Source organism: Megascapheus bottae, chromosome 24 (assembly GCF_031878675.1).
Source record: "Megascapheus bottae isolate mThoBot1 chromosome 24, mThoBot2.hap1, whole genome shotgun sequence".
In the NCBI taxonomy this organism is placed as follows: domain Eukaryota; kingdom Metazoa; phylum Chordata; class Mammalia; order Rodentia; family Geomyidae; genus Megascapheus; species Megascapheus bottae.
In genome coordinates, this window is record NC_143532.1 from 22,186,370 (window position 1) to 22,206,248 (window position 19,879).

General features: G+C 37.7%; 1 protein-coding gene and 1 pseudogene across 2 annotated transcripts in view; both read right to left on the reverse strand.

Annotated features, from left to right (window-relative positions):
- The window catches only part of Fto (FTO alpha-ketoglutarate dependent dioxygenase), a 370,741-nt gene that overhangs the window by 279,310 nt on the left and 71,552 nt on the right, over positions 1 to 19,879 (reverse strand). The window lies entirely within an intron of this gene.
- LOC150047127 (renin receptor pseudogene) overlaps positions 7,473 to 19,879 on the reverse strand; it is an 83,952-nt pseudogene continuing 71,545 nt past the window's right edge. Inside the window, exon 2 of the transcript XR_016539560.1 lies at positions 7,473 to 10,271. The product of XR_016539560.1 is annotated as a renin receptor pseudogene (transcript). The remainder of the gene's footprint in view (positions 10,272 to 19,879) is intronic.

Consider the following 19,879-nt stretch of genomic DNA (forward strand, 5'->3'; position numbering starts at 1 on the left):
AACACAGAGGGCCTATGCTTTTCATTCAACTCCTGTCTCTTCAAGCCTCTTACCCTACTGCCAACAACTCTCATTCTTCCAGTTTTCATTTTCCATGTAGTAGTCAGTAATGTTGCTACCTGAGTCCTCTCACGAATACAATCATAAACAAAAGCCAGTGAACATTCACTAAGTATGCAATATCATTTTCAAACAATTATAAGACCGATTTGGTTTGCAGACAGGTGCCACTAGGTCAGAAAGACCCATCTTGTTAATAGTGGAAAGATCAAAAGGAGGTAGCTAAGGCAAAAGAAGTCAAAATAAACATCTTCTATTATAATACATTATATCTTTTAAAAAGGAGGGGAGCAAGAATTTCAACTATGTCCACAAAGGTGATGTTCCCTGTCTGAGTCTCAGGGAAATAAGAAGTAGTAAAGGGAAAACATGATTAGGAAGCAGGAATGAGTACAGATTCTAGTACTTCCTAAGTGTAGAACCATGCCTCACTCAATCTCTCTCAATCATTTCCTTATCTGTAAAACAGTAATTCAAAAGATATTTGTGCAGAAGTGGTAAAATTTTTGAATTAGTGCATTTCACAAACTACAAATTATGTAGATTTTAGGCAGGATGGGGGAGGGCTTCCATACATCAAAGCATAAGACAAGGGGCTAAACTGTAAGTTCCAAAATTCCTTGTAACAGTCTAGTCCATATTGTGGGAGTCACTTTATACCTCCCTACGAGGGGTTAAACAGCCCATATAAAGATGTATAAACATTATCCAGTACACAGAAAGACCTTAATACATTTTGGTGACCGTCTTCTGTTATTTATTTATGTCTAGAAAAAAGACAGTTTTATGTACCAGTTATAAATTATCTATTAAAAAATCTATATGAACCCCACCTAATTATGCTTTAGAACCATAGATCAATCCTACACGACAAATCCAGATATTAATTTGTCTAGATGACCTGAGAGAAATATATAAACAACCTCCATATGTTTATTTTTATGTGTGTGTGTGTGTGCGCGTGTGTGTGTGTGTGTGTGTAATGCACCAATTAACTATGACCAGAAAGCTATAAAGTTCATCTAAGTTTTAATACAACAAATTTGTATAAATTTACAATATATAAAAAAACCTCAGGCCTCCCTAGAGCTATTAAGGTACTGTCAAAATATTGCATTGCTAGTCATGAGAGATTTACAACTCATTCTCATTTCTCAAGGATAATACAAATTCATTCCCATCACACTCCACTTCATCCTAAAGTCAAGAAAATACTTATCTTTCAATATCTGATTGATCTTTAAGACGTACATAAAAAGGACATATACAATATAATACTTTTTGATCAGATATGGTTGGTCATGCCTATAACTCCAGTCACTAAGGAAGCAACTGAATTAAAAGCAAGTCCTAAAAGAAAATTTAATATTCTAGCCAGAAAAATGAGAAAAAAAAACAAAATAAAAAGTATCCCCACAACAATTACAGGTTCATAAGGGGATATTATTAACCTAATACTAATCAGGTCTAAAACTTGCACAAAAAAGTTCTTGAAAAGCATAACATATCAAGGTTTGTTTGAAAAGATAACCTAGGTTGTCAATTTATATAATTCTATAAATAAGAAAATTTCTCAATTCTTAGCTCTTCCAATTCTTCTTTTCTGGATTCATATCAGACATAAATTAAGACCTCTCCAATTATACTCCAAGTATTGTGCCTTTTATTATTATTTTTAATCTTTAATATCATCATACATTGTAAGTATATTCTTCACTCTTTTCAGGTCATCAATTACATGCTTGTAATCCCAGCCCTCAAGAGACTGATGCAGGAGGAGAATCTCACATTGCAGGACAGACTAGATGACATATTGAGATCCTATCTCAAAAACAAAAACCAGGGAGTGCAGGTGGCTCACACCTGTAATCCTAGCTACTTAGGAGGCTGAGATCTGAGGATCGAGATTCAAAGCCAGACCGGGCACTAAAGTCCGGGAGACTCATCTCCAATGAACTACCAAAAAACCAGAAGCGGTGTTGTGGTTCAAGTGATAGAGTTCCTTGAGCTGAAGAGCTCAGGAACAGTGCCCAGTCCAAGAGTTCAAGACCACAACTGGGGAGGGAGGGAGGGAGGGAGAGAAGGAGGAAGAGAGCGGGAGAGAGACAGACAGGCAGGCAGAGAGACAGAGACAGAGGAGTTTAATATTTCATTTACTGTAGTTACCATTTTGAAAATTTGCACCTGGTTTTTGTCATCTTCTATGCCATTTCTGCATAGTTTGGGGCATTTAAATTTTTCATTTCAGCTAATGTGATGTTCAAGTACTGGGTCTAGTTCTGGGCCCAGCACAGGTGGTAAACTTTCAGTCCCGATTTTGGGAGAACATGGAACTGTTAAGTAAGGATAAATTGTGGCAGACCTACTATGTGGCTGGTACCATGTGTTCTGTCATGATGTTTCTTTATCTCATAGCACCTTGTGTTCCTGCTCAAATGCTTCTTCCTATTCAAACACTTCTTCCCATAATTCCCTGGGGGCCAGCTCAACCAAGTAAATGAGCCAGGGCAGTGAATGCACAAGCTGTCAAGTACAAAGCCCAGAGAGAAAATATGGGAGGAGCCTCAAATATAAAAACCACCCTCCAAGAACTCTCCTTCTTTGCAGCCCCTTTCCAGATAGTTTGTGCTTACTTTCCTCCAAGGATTCCTTTAACTTTCAAGTTAATATACTCTGTTTATTGTAAACATTTCTGACTTTTTAATTATTGGAGAGTAAACTTGCAACTTTTTGTTGTCATATCCACAGCTTTTGTAGGACCACCACTTTAGTCCAGTTCATCTTTTGGGTTTATTTATCTAGTCAGTACACAACATCTTGTCTGGAAGCGAGCCATGATTTTTTTTTTGGTAATGTCTTGTCTCTGCAGTTGCAGAGAGAGCAGAGGGCACACACACACATTGCAATAGTTTGGCAAGGCAGAGATTTTTTGGGGTGGGGAGAGGGGTCTGTCAGGAGGCTTGAACTCAGGAACTGGACACTGTCCCTGATATTTTCTGCTCAAGGCTAGTTCTGCACCATTTTCTGCAATTGCACTATTTCTGGTAGTTAATTGGAGGTAAGAGTCCCATGGGGAATTTTTAGCCTTGGGCTGGCTTCAAACTGGGATTCTCAAATGTCAACCTCCTGAGTAGCTAGGATTACAGGCATGAGCTACTGGTGCCAGGCCAGCAGAAATTTCTTTAAAGTAAGAGTTTTTACCAGTTAATTTACTAGGTCAAAATGTAAATATTTTTCCTATCCTTGATTTAAGAATCTAACCTTTATTTTACTGTCATGTAAAGACAAGGAATCTACATCTCATGCAATTTGATTGGGTATAATTTTCATTTGTCCTTTTGCCACAAACATCTTTCTAAAGAATAACTGAATCGGGCAGGGAGTATGGCCTAGTGGTACAGTGCTTGCCTAACATGAAAGAAGAGCCAGGTTCAACTCCTCAATACCACATACATAGAAAAAGCCAGAAGTGGTGCTGTGACTCAAGTGGTAGAGCTCTAGCCTTGAGAAAGGACAGTGCTTAGGACCTGAGGTCAAGCCTCAGGATTGGCAAAAAAATAAAAATAAAAAATAACTGAATCATCGGCAGATCTCACCTTGCTTCTATCAGTTGTTATTACATTTTCCAATCTCATTTTTTGTTAGTTTGGTTATGTGTGTTTGTGTGTGTGTGTGTGTGTGTGCGCGCGCGTGCACGCGCGCATGCATGCATGCGTGCATATGTCTTTGCACAAGAACTAGCACAGGTTTTGAGTCTTAAACCCTGCACAGGCCTCATGCTCACTTGGCTTTTTTACTCAAGGCTGGCGACCTACTTGAACAATACCTCCACTTCCTCTGACATTTTAAAATGTTTTAAGACAGTATCTTTCACTGTAGCACTTTTCCAAGCACAGGTTAGCTGTACAATTTCTTATCTCGAGCTTTCTTTCAAAGGAAGTTTTAAAAGATAAAAACTAAAAATTCAAAATAATATACTTAAGCTGTTCAGATAACTTGAATATCAAAGCTATTTAGCCAACTGACTTAGCTTTGAAGTTTCCACCCTGAATCATCAATTTTAAGAGTGTAATGCCAGGCACTGGTGGCTCATGCTTCTAATCATGGCTACTCAGAAAGCTGAGATCTGAGGACCACAGTTTGAAGCCAGCCTGAGCAGGAAAGTCCTTGAGACTCTTTTCTCTCATTAACCACCCCCAAAAAAGAAATACAGTTGTTGCTCAAATGGTAGAGTGCTAGCCTTGTGGCCAAAAGTTCAGTAACAGCACCCAGGCCCTGAGTTCAAGCCCAAGGACTGGCACATATCCACCACAAACAGAAAAGAAACTACTATAACTTTGGGATAAGGTTATATACCAGAACAACATGCCATTAATACCAAAACAAAATTGAAATATTATAGTAAATACTTTCCTACTTGCCAATGACTCAGAACAATTCTAACATCTTTAGACATAGTTCACTGTGAAAGCCTTATGAGCATGAGTTCCTGGAGCCAGCTCCGAAGTAATTTTACTGAAAAACAAAGATATTACTTATCCAACATTCTTCGTCACAATCAAATACTGTCTATGATTTTGTAAGTGGACACCAAAGGCAGTATCATTCCAAACCATAAAAGAAAGATAACAATTAATTAAAACTCCTCATGCCATTCTGACTACATTCTAGATCCAACAATACGACCTTTTACACTTCTAAGAGAAACCCTTCCCCTACTGGCCATACCTGCTGAAATGCAAAGCCAAGTTCTCTGTCATATTTAAGGGTACTTTCCACCTTGAAATATTATGCCTTGGGAGTGCACTCAAAGGTCAGAGAGCAGAGATTTCTCTATTTCACCAGGTGTCTTACTCAGCTTAGCATTAGTATGATAAAACTTCGTCTTTTCTTGCCAACAGTCCAACTGTAAATAACCATACTTGAGATCCATAGGATTTCTGATTTCTTTGTAATTTTACAAAGCTTTAGCTATTAAAGCATGATCAAACAACCTGCCATGGGAAAACAGATGCACAGGAGGCTGCAATAAAGCCATCAGTAAGTGACCTCAGTGACCGTCCATTTAATAACCCTTTGTCTCTAACTGTCCCTTGTAGGCTCTCAGCTGTTTCCACAGCAAGTGCGGCATAATCAGACATTAAATATCTCCTGTTGCATGGCTACAAGTGAATTATACAAGACAGGATATCTTACTTAACACAACCCCCCCCAAAAAAAAAAATCCCTTAGCTGCTGACACAGCTGTATCAACTATCAGTTTCTTCTAGCAAGGATGAGAAATTAAAGAAAAATAAATTACTTAACTACTTTAATAACTACTTTAAAGATAGATATTTCTTTTTGTTTTCATGTGTCTACTCCCAGAATTCCAGAAAGTTAATATACACCCCTTATTTTCACCATTGCCTGACTGAAGCATGGCAAAGAACTCTTACAATTTCATCAGTATGTATTTCAACTGATTTCAATTTATACATTTAATTTTCTCAAATTTCCTCTTCCAATTATACCATTAATGAAAAACTTCTATTGCTGGATTGTCTGATAAAAAATGAATAATAATTTTAATAAAGTTATTCTTCTGCAAATATGCCAAGGCTTGCAACCTAACTTAAGCATCACATGGGCAACTTAATTTTACTATTAATACAAATTCCCATCTGAGATATAACAATAACAGCACCAGATTTTCTTCTGAGTGAATGATTCAGTTCTTAATAGAAAGTATAGAGATATTTACATAGCTCTCAACCACAAGAGGAAAAAGGGTGGAAGAGTAGGGCCTATAATGTTAACTGCACAGGCTCCAGAACCAAGTCTTAGCTATGAAGTGGCAGAGGCAGGTTTTGAACTGCTATGTGGCCATGAACAAATTATTTAACTTCCACGTGCAATTTTTCTTTCTGAACCAAACGGCCTGAGGAGTAATCTAAGATAAATGCTTAGAATTCCACTATGTCTTTAGTCCTAGTCCCACAATGTCTGGCTTCAACTACTGCCACTGTACTAAAATAATTTTGCCAAGGTCAGTGGTCAACTGTACTTACTAAAATAGCACCATCCTTTGAATCATTATTGAGGCAACAGCCACAATTACTAGCATCTCTATTTTCTTTGGTTTTGTACCGTTCCTTCCCTTTTATTAGGTCACCCTAGAATCTCTTTTTCTCTGTTTCAAGCTTTTTTCTCTTCTGTTCTTATAGCAAATATTGTCTATCTTTCTCACCCCTTTCACTCTATAAAGTATTCTTCCTTTAGGCAATCTCATTTTCTCCAAATGACTTCATTATGGATAACTTTGGCCCAAACCTACATTTAAAACTGTCTCTAGGGGCCAGGAGCCTGGCATAGTAGCAATGTTCGATTCTCTGGAACCACATACACAGAAAACACCCGAAGCGGTACTGTGTCTCAAGTGGCAGAGTGCTAGCCTTGAGCAAAAAGTGGCCAAGGACAGCAAGGACAGTGTCTGGGCCCTGAGTTCAAGCCCCAAGACTGGAAAAAAAAAATTTGTCTTCAATGTCACATCTTAGAAAGTCCCACCTGCACCTGGGATTCAAGAACAATGTCAAAGCCAATGTTTTTCTTGCCTGATTTTCTTAAATCTGTTTTGCCTATTTCCAATCCTACGTTAATGTCATCATCAGAATGACTATAAATTTTAGAATTCTACTTCCTTTCTCCCTCATTTTGCCCATATTTACTAACTGAAGAAGGCAGTTTTATCCATCCTAACTCTTTTCATCTTTACCAAAACCCTTATGAAGCTGAGGAAGATCTCCTCATTTTAAAGAAGCAAATATCCAGATTTAGATATAATCTTGATTCAAGATTAGAAAGCTACTAAATGTCAGAGCTCAATTTGTAAGTCCTATCTACAAAGTCCAGGCTGCCTATCATAGTATGAGATGGGAATGTCTATCTAAACATGGATATATCCATTCTAGACACTGTTGTAACTGATGAACACTCTAAAGAGACAATAGTGGTCAAGACAGACATGACCTCTGCCTTTATGGAATACAACATATTGTAGAGCTGTCAGTTAAACAATCAAATTACAATCAAACATAGGAAGTTCTATGACACAGAAATCAATTGTGGAACCACAGTACCTAACTGAAAGTGTGGAATAGACATGCTTACAGAAGGCTCTCCCCTGAAAGTAACATCTGAGACCAGAAAAGTTAGTAGATGTTTGCCATGCAAAACCAGATACCATTTTATACCTCCCTATGACCACTATCAGAAACAAAATGAAGCAGAAAATAACAACTATTGGCAGGAATGTGGAGAGACTAAAATCACTATACATGGTTCTTAAGAATGTAAAATGGTGCAGCCCCTATGGAAAACACTTGGGCTGTTTCTCAAAAACAAACAAACTTAAAAACAGAATAACCATGAACTGGTATTTCTACATCTGAGTTTATTCCCAAAAGAAGTAAAAATAAGAACTTAAGTGTACATCCATCTTCATAGCAGAATTATTCACAATAAGCCAAAGGTAAAAGCATTTCAACTGTCTAATAATAGCTGAATAAATAAAATATAATATAAACATATCATGGAATAGTACTCAGTGTTTAAAAGGAAGAATATGTGTATGCATGCTATAAAATGAATAAATTTTGAAAAGACTGTGTTAAGTGAAAGAAGTCAGTCAGCAAAGAACAAATATTATGTGATTCTGCTTATAAAAGTTACCTAGACTAGTCCAATTTAAACAGGACTTTGGAAAGGCAGACATAGGGAGATACTGTATGGTAGCTATATAGGTTCAGTATACAATAATATAAGTGTTCTGGAGATAGGCAGTAGTGATGGTTACCTAACAGTAAGAATATATGTAACAGCACTACCCAGAACACTTGTTATTAAATGGTTAAGATGGTAAATCATATTGTGTTTTGCCACTATTTTTTGAATCATTAGCTTTTTACTCTTTGACTCACTGGTCCACTTTCACATGAAAAATATAAATCATTACCTTTAATATTTTATAGAAGACACAAAACCACAGTACCTTTACATGGGGAAAGTTACTGAAATCACAATATTTTATATTCATACATTAAGATGTCCCCTAATATCTGGCTTCATATAATCTAATTTAGTCTCTTCTTCAATCAACATAGTACTGACTTTTATTTTTACTTATTTTTGTGATAATACTGGGGCTTGAACTCAAGGCCTTGTACTCATACTTAGCTTTTAAGTTCAAAGCTAATGTTCTACCCCTTAAGCCACATCTCCACTTTCAACTCGGTGCTGGTATACTAGATATAAGAGTCTCAGACTTTTCTGCCTTTGCTGTCTTTAAACCCAATCCTTAGCTTTCAGCCTCCTCAGTAGCTAAGATTACAGGCGTGAGCCACCAACATTTGGCCCAGATTAGTACTTCTAATACCTTTATTAGAATATACAGATCACCAAACTTTCAGAAACAGTTAAAAAAAAAACAGCTATCTTGTCAGTTCTAAAATTAAGCAATTGTATGAGCATATCCAGCATTTTAGGGCTGCTCTAACTTAAAAACCTTAAAATTAAAAAAAAACTTTGTCTTATCTTAGAGATAATAACATCAAACTAGGACATTCAAAAATGGTCCATCTACCCTACATGAGAAAATTAAGCATTCCTACGTTCTCTAATAAATTCAGTACATTTCCCAACATAAATTACACAAGTGTATTTATTGTAAGTGTTTTACATTTCTTTCAGTGCATTTTCCACATTTATTAAATAGAATAGAGATTACATTATTAAATGTCTATATCAGAACATTCAAGCATAATATAGACTCTATCACAGAATTCAGCTCCCAGTAATACTATAATCAGGCTTTAAAAAAAAAACACACAAAATAGAGAACAAAATTTGTTGTTTTTTTTTCACTTCGATAAATTTAAGAATGTTATCTACACTTTAATTCATACTACAAGATGTATCTTAAGAATATGACCAATTTCCAAACCCCTTGTGTAAATGTGCCATAAGGAAAGTTCAGTCCATTCGGATCTTCTGGTTTGTCATCCTATATATGATGCTATCATATCCAGGGTTCATGTTCCAAATGTTGTAGGAGACGATGAGGACAGCCAGGATCAAGGCAATCATCATCCAAAGTACTAGGTTGAAAACCACTGAATACTCAAAACTATACTTGTATGCCAGGTTATAGGGAGTTATTTGCTTCTCTGATTTTGCCTCAAGGATAGTCCTCGTCTTCCTCACCAGGTACGTGTCAAAGGACTTGACAGTCACTAACTCTACCACCGCATTCCCTCCATAAAGACTGTACATGTCATCTGCAAACTTTTGTAGAACATCAACGAGGATCTTAGAAGCATCTCTGAATTGTTCCGAGTCTTTGCCATAATGTTTCTCAATTTCATCCAAACCTGCTAGCTCCAGTGAATACAAATCAGGAGAATGATCCTCAGCTAGGTACTTGTGATGAGATAACAAACTTGAGACCTCATGAAGCACTTGCAGCTCAGAAAGAAAAAGCAGGTCAACGTCATCATTCCTACTTAGAGAACTGAGAGGAAGGGAATTGAGAATGGAGTTTTCTTGAAACAGGTGATTCCGGAGTTGCTGTAACGTGACTGAAAGGTCTTCAAACACTGAGTTAGCCTTCCCCACCAAATATACTCTTTCCTCACTGGGAGCCAATTGCAGCACTACAGGAGTTTCTTCAGTGAATAAAGAGTGAATAGAATTTGCAACACTGTCAAGACTAAAAGGAACTGCATTTTCCAAGGGGTAAGAGATGACACTTGCTGTGGGGAAGGCCAGTTTGTCTATTCCTTTAACCATTACCATAATGGTAGCTTGGGGCCTGCGGAATAGGTTACCCACTGCAAGTCCTGGCCAAGAAAGGTTTTCTTTCACAGTGAAGCCCATGGACAATGCAGCAACATCTGGGATTCGCTCTGCTGATATAGGCCAATTTCCATTTCGGAAAACAACAGACCCTGGTGATCGTAATATACTAAACTCATTTCCCCAAACACCTGCCACCAACAAGGACAGGAGGACGAGGAACACAGTTGTCATCGTGCTGCGGCTGCTGCAGCAGTGCAAGGCGACACAGATGGCCGGAAGGACACCGGCGACCACTGCAGCGGGAGGAGGTGACTTGCTCGAGCTGGTTTCTACTCCCAGAGTCCGCCGCCACAATTTCTTAAAAAGCATTACAAACACTATATTTGAAGGACAGAAAGGAAAATAATTTTTAAGACATCAAAAAGTTGAGAAAGCCCAGGGAAAAAAATTCCAAAAACCCTCCTAAGCACTTGATATGATTTCTAAACCAGATATACTCTTAAGGGTCTGAGGCCACATACTGTTCTCAAACAGAGCAACCAGGTATCATTTTTTTAGTACCAGGGAATGAAAGTAGAAAAAAGGTTCACAGTTGCCTAATCAGAAATGAACTAACTTCAAGGAAGAAATTTTCATCAAATTCCAAGAGAACTGTCAAGTTTATCTAGGCAGTCCTATGAATCTCAGTCATGTGAAGTCTAAACCACTAAGAGTCTAACAGCTAGCTAAGCTACAGAACAGCATTCTGAAAAGACAAGTAGCACTTGTTGCTTTGGGAGAACAACCTAGTTCATGAGAGGAAAAATTGCTTTTGCTTGGATTTTCTGAATATTTCGTAGATCTGAGCTCAGGTTGCAGTTCATTACAGCTCTGCCTGCTAGTTACACATGAGCCTGTGCCAGTTGCTCCATTTCCATCCAAGGTATCTTTCTCATCCATAAAATTTAACCCAGGCCTTAAATTTGGTTCATGAAAACCTTGTTTCAGAGAACCTATTCAGACAGGTAATCATAAATAATTTTAACATACACAGCTATAACAGATTGTAAGCTACCCCTTTGTGATACACTTCAGCTTTACAAATGTTCTATAATCTTAAATGAAAATGTTTAATTTTCACAGTGAAATTTGTCATGTGATTAACTCATGCAAATAAAACTTTGACTACTATTTGAACAATATGCTTGAATGAGAAAATATACTGTGATAAGGAAATATGGTCAAAATCTTCTATATCCAGGAGGCTGCTTCAAAGTAACTGCCCTTCTGGTGACCAAAGAAGCACAATACAGGTAGAAGTAAAAGGAAGAAATGTCACTACTGAAACTATTGTCCAAAAGACATGTTAGGAAGATGAGGTTGAACCTGAGGTCATATAATACTGTTTATATCAAATGCAAAATAGTACATAACCACAGATGGGAAAGGCAGTTAAGAGTAGAAAAAGGGTTGGGGCCAGGAGTTTGGCCTAGTGGTTAAAGTGCTTGCCTAGCATGCATGAAGACCCGGGTTCGATTCTTCGGTACCACATACATAGAAAAAAGCCGGAAGTGGTGCTGAGGCTCAAGTGGTAGAGTTCTAGCCTTGAGAAAGTCCAAGGACAGTGCTCAGGCCCTGAGCTCAAGCCCAGGACTGGCAAAAAAAAAAAAAAAAAAAAAAAAGAGAGAGAGAGAAAAGAGGGAAAAAAAAAAAAGAGTAGAAAAAGGGCAATGAAGAAGAATTTATGAGTTTTAGGTAAGATGTGACTCTGAAGATCTACTGCATTATTTCCTACTCCCAGAAATCTGTACTTGTCACTCCTGTAGGACAAATAATTTATACATGTTGAAAGAACATTGCAGTTTATTTTGTGGTTTCTCACTGGTATTCCCACCAGGCATTACACAAACTCCAAAGAACAAAACATGGCATTTTTGAATTACGCACAGTCATGTTAAGTGGAAGAGGGAAATATGATAAGGACAGAAGATAAGGGACCAGCTTAGAGTAAACCAAGCCATAGAGTAAACCAATCATGAGGATTTGGAGCACTCATCTCTGGGTTTGTTTTTCCATAAACCAGCAGTAATGAAATAATTCAGAATCAATGACTGGTCTAGACCTCCATGAGTCCTATCGAGTCTATACTCTTTTGCCTTCTCTTGAGCTTATTACTTGATTAACTTACAACTTCATTTGATTCACCTAGTCTAAGGATATACTATACAATCTTAAAATCAAATGACTCATTAAACATGCCAGACTTGCAGAGAAAATTAAATTGAGGGTAAATACTTGAAAACTCTGTTTAAAAAAAACTTACTTGTCAACATTGCAGTGTTGGTTTCCCTTCTATTCAATCTCTCTCTCTCTCTCTCTCTCTCTCTCTCTCTCTCTCTCTCTCTCTCTCTCTCTCTCTCTCTCTCTGTCTCTCTCTCTGTCTCTCTCTCTCTCTGTCTCTCTGCCTCTCTCTCTGCCTCTCTCTCTCTCTCTCCCTCCCTCCCTCCCTCTCCTCCCTCCCTCCCTCTCTCTTTCTCTCTCTCTCTCTTCCCTCCACAGGCCCCCCCCCCCAGGTCCTCTTTGGACTCTATTTGTTTGGTGTTTAGTTTATTTGAGGTAAGGTGTTGATATACGGTCTAGGTTGGTCTAAAACTATGTAGCCTAAGATGGCATCGAACTTGCTAATTTTTCAGCTTACTTCCAGAGTACTGGGTTGAAAAGCATGTACTACCACATCAGGCTTAGTCTTAAATTTTATTTGCTACAACTGTATGAGAGTTTTTAAAAAATCAGTGTTAAGTTTTATGCCATTGGTGACAATTCTGGAAACTACCACATACATACCCCCTCCCCCCAAATTTTTTTATTCCAGTTAGCTAGTTTAACCTGAACCAAGAGGTATATTTACATTTACTATTCAAAGTCAGGAAAATCTATTTCTTTATCTATAACCTGAGCGATAGAAGGTAACATCTATGTGAAAGAAGAGTCCCTTTCAAGTTCATTTTTAGGATTACTAAAATCAAAGTAATTCAACAAGTTTAATTTTCCAGTAAGATGAACCCAGTGTCCTCTTGCAATAACATTTAGAACAATTTTCACCTATAAGGTGATAATGTAGACAGCAAGCTCCCTCAACTGGGACATCCAAGATGGAATGTAAATGCTGCTGCCCTAGCAAATGAAGGTATGGGATTGTTAACAAGAATGAACGTTTTAAAGGACCAGTGAGCAGGTCACATTTAGCCTCTCTATATAACAGTCTTAAGCTAATAACTTGATAGTACTACCTATTATCACTTCAGTTTGTTTTTACATTTTTCCACTTCATTACATCAAAGTAACAGACTATCCAAATGAATCAAGGAATTCAAGATAGCCACAAGGAATCCAGAATAGTAATTTAGACATTCCAAATGTATAACTGATGTTTTTGTTTACATGAAGGCAAATGATCTTAAAGACTATATCTGAGAATTTTTTCTGAATCATGTTTCATTCAAGAAGCACAGTTAAATTTTCTGATTTTATTTTCAGTATGCTCTATCTGATCTGCCAAACCCTACACATAGTATGTGTTACCATTCTATCTTTGAATATATGTCAAAAATGCTTGGAACAACAGAACCATATCAGTGTGCTGCTCCTCTAAGCACCACACATGGCTTGAATTTCTCCACCCATAGTAACTAGTAATCCCCGTAATTCAGAGAGTACTTTTCTCACATATGGTCAGAATAATATAAAAATTGTGTGTGTACACGTATGTTTATGTACTCTCTAGTATGTCAACTTTGTCATGCAAGTCTGAGACCATGAAACTATTTTCTCTGCTTCAAAATACATTCCAAACCTATCCATTTCTCATTTCCACAGTTATCCTCCTGAAGTAAGTGACCTTTACCCTCCCCTACAACATTCCAAAGCTTCCTCTTGTCCCCTGCCTACCGTCCAATCTCCATAGAAATCAGAGTGTCTCTTTTTAAGAAAAGCAAATGGAATCATGCCACTCCCTGGCTTATACACTATTTCCTTCTTAATGAGCTCCCTCTGCACATAGAGTAAAATCTACACTCTTTGTCATGACTATCTTTCCTAATTATGGCAAGCCTCCTTCTCATTCACCAGTCTCAAGTCAAGCAGGCCTTCTTTCTGTTCCTCAAATAATCATTTTCCCTAAGCTTTGCACAACTTTTGTGTTCTTATCTATTCATTCCCAAACCATCCTAACAAAAACAGCACCCTCAACCTACTGACAAACTGTCATAGGCATGTTTATTGACCTGTCCTTACTATTTGTCTGTCTCTCCCAGTAGAATGTAAGCTTCATGAATGCTGAGACAAGTGTATCTTCCTTTCTTCTCTCACTCAATTATTTTCTGTCTATTTTGGTCAAGGCATCTTTCTAGTTAATGAGATTCAGCAGTGAACCGAGGAGGCACAAAACCCCTCTCACATGTACTAATGCTCAAGTCTCCCGACAATGATGTGATCTCAGGTTTTACTGTGCTTCAATATGACTTCTAAAACTATTTTCATTAAACCAATCAAGTTCCTAATAAATGAAATCTACTAAGACTGGTCTCACAATTATAGGTTATATTCAAGGTAGGATAATATCAAAAGCACAGCTGTGATACAATTATTTAGTGCTGAATGTTGTCCAAAATCATTTAATACCACCTTATAAAGAAAACAACTTTGCTTCCCAATCCTAACCTCTTTCATCATTTTTCCTAAATCACAATCCCTCCCTACTTTCAGCTCCTCTGTAAATCCCTATACTATTCCACCAATGAAAAAGTGAATGAAGTTAATGGAAACATTGAAAAGATTTGGCTATATATAAATACATCTACAATATGTGAATTCTAACTCTAAAACAATCTATTTTTTTGCTTAGTTCTAACATTAGCATCATTTATCTATTCAATGACTAGTAATGAAACATTCCGGGCAATTACCTGTTAGATTTGTCATACTTAATTTAGCACTTCAGCAATTATAGGAAGGAAAGCCCAAATATGAAATCACTTAAGACTAGTCTTCTTTTTGCTAGTAGGATCCCCTGAATTTCACCCAGAGTAGCCTACCCCTGCCAACACCTTGTCAGCTCACCTATTTGAAGGTCTGCTAATATATGACTACTATCTTTCCAACACAAGAAATAAAAATCCTGGAGAAGCACAATCCATCTCTTGTTGCATACACAGAAAAGTATTATCTTAAAAGGTACCATGTGGGGCTGAGAGTTTGGCCTAGAGGTAGAGTGCTTGCCTAGCATACACTAAGACACAGGTTCGATTCCTCGGTACCACATACACAGAAAAGCTGGAAGTGGTGCTGTGGCTCAAGTGGCAGGGCACTAGCCTTGAGGAAAAAGCCCAAGGATACTGCTCGGGCCATGAGTTCAAGCCCCAGGACTGGCAAAAAAAAAAGGTACCATGTAACCAATTCAGAGCTGATTTATATATTGAAATCTATAAAAAGTGCTAACCCATTACAGGAGATCACAGTGGATCATTACCAATGTAGGTATTATTAGTTTGATATTTAGATTCATTTACCTATACAATTTCAGAGAGTTTTCAGTGTGTTATACAGGCAAACAGGCTATTTGACTCTGCAGAGCCTCCTAGAATAGAATCATGAACGAAATGTACACAGAATCTCTGAGAAGTTATTCATATAGAATACCAGGTTCAGGTCATAAGATCAAGAACTTACATGTAGAATTTACCTATCAGAGCAGTGTTATCTAACTTGAGGCGGCTGGCTCACTGCAACAGCCTACTGAGTTTTTTGCAAGAACACCTTAGAAAAAAGGTGGGACCAGGGTACACCTTCTGAGAGCACCCTAGTCCCACTAACTCAAAATGTCCAGGAGAAGAGTCTAGATTGCTTCTATATGTATCATTTATAAAGTCTCCCAGTAAAGTGACAATCAATCAGATGTAGAAATCACTGACCTACTGAACTTACTATTTGAACACAAATGTCATAAGAAATCAGGCATTTAAATGAACATAGCAAGCAGGTAAGTCTTAGAAAGTATAGGAGTATGCATTCAAATTAAATTTAATTGAAAAACCTGAAGATTAAATTTCATCCTCTTAATTTGCTATATTTGTATTTAGACTTTAGATCCCTGAGTCTAAGCACCCTATATCTTTTGTTTCTATGCCTGTAACAGTGTCTGAGATGCAGAAGATTCAATGAATCTCTATTAAGTTACTGATAAAGATGAGAGAAATCCCAGGTCTCCTGATGTTATTACTGCAAAGGTAACTCCACCTACCTAATTCTCAACCAAAATGTATGACACCTATGACGTATAAAGCTCTAAAGACTGAGTTAAATAAGACAAAAGAGTCCTGTCCTTATGCAAATTATGTTTTGTAAGGATAGAGAAAGCTAGGGATAAATATTCATAAATAAGCCAATTGCAGCCAGTAATGAGTGTTATTCAGCATAAAAAATGCTACATTTTATCTAGAAGGCTTTTATGCCACACTGATGTCAATGAAAGATATTGACTAAGAAGAGGTAAAAAATACTAATCTGATAGGGGATAAGAGTAAGCATTATAGGGCCGGGAGTTTGGCCTAGTGGTAGAATGCTTGCCTAGCATGCACGAAGACCCGGGTTCAATTCCTCGGTACCACATATATAGAAAAAAGCCGGAAATGGTTCTGAGACTCAAGTGGTAGAGCTCTACCCTTGAGAAAGTCCAAGGACAGTGCTCAGGCCCTGAGCTCAAGCCCACGACTGGCCAAAAGAAAAAAAAAGGGGGGGGAGTAAGAATTACAGACCCTGAGCTTTGTCATTATTCCAGTTGAGAGACACTGGCCACATTATTTGGTCACTCTAGATCAATGAGACTAAATAGCCTCTAAGATTTTCTAGATCTAAGATCTTCTGTTCTAGAAAAGATGAACTGGCAAGATTCACTGGGATGTCCATGTCCAATTTAGAATGCCCAAATACTTTGAAAGGTTAAAAATTGTAACCACCATTTTGTAGTCACTAACTATCTGCTTCTGTAACCCGCTTCACTGCCTTATTGCTGAGGCCCTATGTTGTGCTGTGACCCTTCACCCACTTTCTGCCCTGATACCAGGAAATGCCCAGTGAGAAGCAACTCCAGGAACCACAGATAGCGTCTAAGATGTCAGTATCTATAATACCAGAACAGCCCCTCCTGGAGTCTGGTAATCACTATCTAGACCAGAAACCCTGAAGTTTAGCCTGCACCCCCTTGAGTCACCTTAGTGATCCAGTCACCCAACCAGTTCAAAGTACTTCAACCCTCAAACCTCACCAATAATTTGTTTCTGATTCTTTCCCACTTGGTAGCATGCCAATCATACTATAGAGTTGTTTTATGAATTTCCCGTGGTGTGTGATGATTTGTTACAAGGTATAATGATGTGTGCTTAGCCCCTGTCTCCCCAAAAAGAATGTATAAAAGTTGCTGTACCCCTGAGCTAGAGGCCTCTCAGCATCACCCGTTGTAGCCGTGTACGTGGGAGACCCAAGCTCGAGCTTGCAATAAAGATTCCCTTGCTTTTATACTGGTGACTGTCTCTGATGTTCTTTTGGGACAAGGCTTCCTAAACTCGAGCTTAACAGTGTTAGTCCTCAATATGACATTTACACTTTGTTCTAAACTGAAGGTATTTTTCAAGCATCACATGAGTTCTCTACAATTTACCTAAGGCCAAACCATATGTTCAGATCTATGGCAAAAGACACATCCAGACTAGTTTATGAAGCTGGCAGTGATATAGGTCCTAGTACATAGGAAATGAAATGTGAAGTTCAAAGTCATGTAAGGATCAAGAAATTAAATTCTCTCATTCAATCAACATTAGTAAGAAACTGTAGAATGCCAAATACCAGCCTTGATTCTCTAAAAAAGAAAAAAAAATCAGCTTTCTCCCATAAAGACCATCGTCTGACAGAAATTCTTAAAGTGGGTTTCAGAGATATCACTAACCAAGAAAGTAAATGTGAAGTGTGAGTACATGAGCACTTTTCTGGGAAGAGGGTCCACAGCTTTCATCATACTATTGAAAGGCTCAAGCTGGGAACATTACACAAAATATTTCACACAAGTTTTCTCTTTTCACTGTCATATGAACCCTCACTATATAAACAAGCAGAGTTTAAACAAAGTTAGTAGTATGCAAAGACACAGATCAGTAATGGTATGGAAAGAAATTGGGGGTATTAGATTGGTTCTTGCTTGGAGTCCTCACTATATAAACAAGCAGAGTTTAGACAAGGTTAGTAGTGTGCAAAGACACAGACAAGAAAAGCTATGAAAAGAAATTGGGATTGTTAGATTGGTGCTTGCTTGGCACATACAAGACTATGGATTCCACCCCAGAATGGCAAAAATAAAATAAAAGATAAAAATAAATAAAAATAAAATTACACAGCAGAAATTTGAATCTTGATCTGCTAGCCTTACCAAGCTTTTATTCTTCCCACCCATTCCACAAAAGTAAAAAACAACAACAAAAAAAAAACAGAGCTACTGAAGCATCCATGGATCATGAACCAGAATCATATACTGTCGGTCACAAGGCAGATTCATGCCAACAGTCTTCCAATAGTTGAAGGAACCAATGGCTCAGGTTCTCTGGTTCTCTACTTCTGCTTCCCCCATTGTTAAGACAACAGAATAATAAGTGCACAAAGCACATGACATCAGGGGTTCAGTCCCAAGTCAAAGCACATGACGCTCTTCAGGTATCCCTACCCAAGGTCATAAGCTTAACTATGCCAATGGTGAAAGTCCTAACTTTTAATCTACCCTTTTAACTAGGTGGATGTGTCCAGATCTCACTCTCCTAACTCATCTCTTGGCCTAACTCTTGGTCTAACCCTTGGTCTTGAAGTCTTATGCTAACAAATATGGCTATTTCCATCTTATGAGCCATGTTGGAATTTTTATAAAAAGATAGGCACAGATCATCAATCAAATATGGCAGTCTTACATGAAAAAAATCTCCATTCTTACACTGGGAAGTATAATGGACAAGAATAATGGGAAACACCTGGCCTGTGGAATCCATTGTCTAAACCTCTGGGCTGCTACTATTTAGAAGCAGTGTAACTTTGGGTAAGACACATTCTTCCCCTGCTTGCTAAATATGTAAAACAGAGATAATGATATTTCCTATTTTGATAATCAACAAAGATTCAGAACTATTTGAGTGATACAGATGGAATGGGACAAATAGGGTTCCTTTCCTCATGAAGCTGATAGTCTAGTCAAAGAGAAAGAAAAATAGCTAGTCAATAAAATACAAAATAGATTTTAATATTAATTACAATAATATACTAGCTAATAAATCATAGTCATATACAATATGTCAGAAAGTACTAAAAGAGTTTATAAACATTTATTTAATTCTGTCACTGGAAGGATATAACACTACTTTATACAAAAGAAGACTATAGTGTCTAATACAATCACACAGTCAATAATAAGACAGATCAAGATTGAAACTCAGTCTACCACCATAGCCTCATTCTCCTCTACACTGATGATTTTATGAAAACAGAATCTAGTGATGAAGGGAGACGAGTGGTTGAAGCTCGGTAGTTAGTAAAAGCACCCTGAGCAGGTATCATTTTAGATTTGAGTATACATCTGGAGAAGGAATGTTCCTGGTAGAAACAACAAAGGACCTGAGGAAGAACTAGCCTGGAGGTTTTGAGTGTCAGTGATTCTGGAACACAGTGAGGTTAGAGCTAAGTGACTTGTTAGAGCAAGAGAAAACACCATTATATGTACAATGCACTCATTAAAGTCATTAAACAGGGAGGTGATACAATTAAATTAGAATCTTTAAAGTATAAATCTAGGGTTAGGAATGTAGGTTAGTGGTAGAGTGCTTGCCTACCATACATGAAGTTCTGAGTTTGATTCATCAGTACCACATAAACAGAATAAGCTGGAAGGGGTGCTATGGCTCAAGTTGTAGAGTGCTAG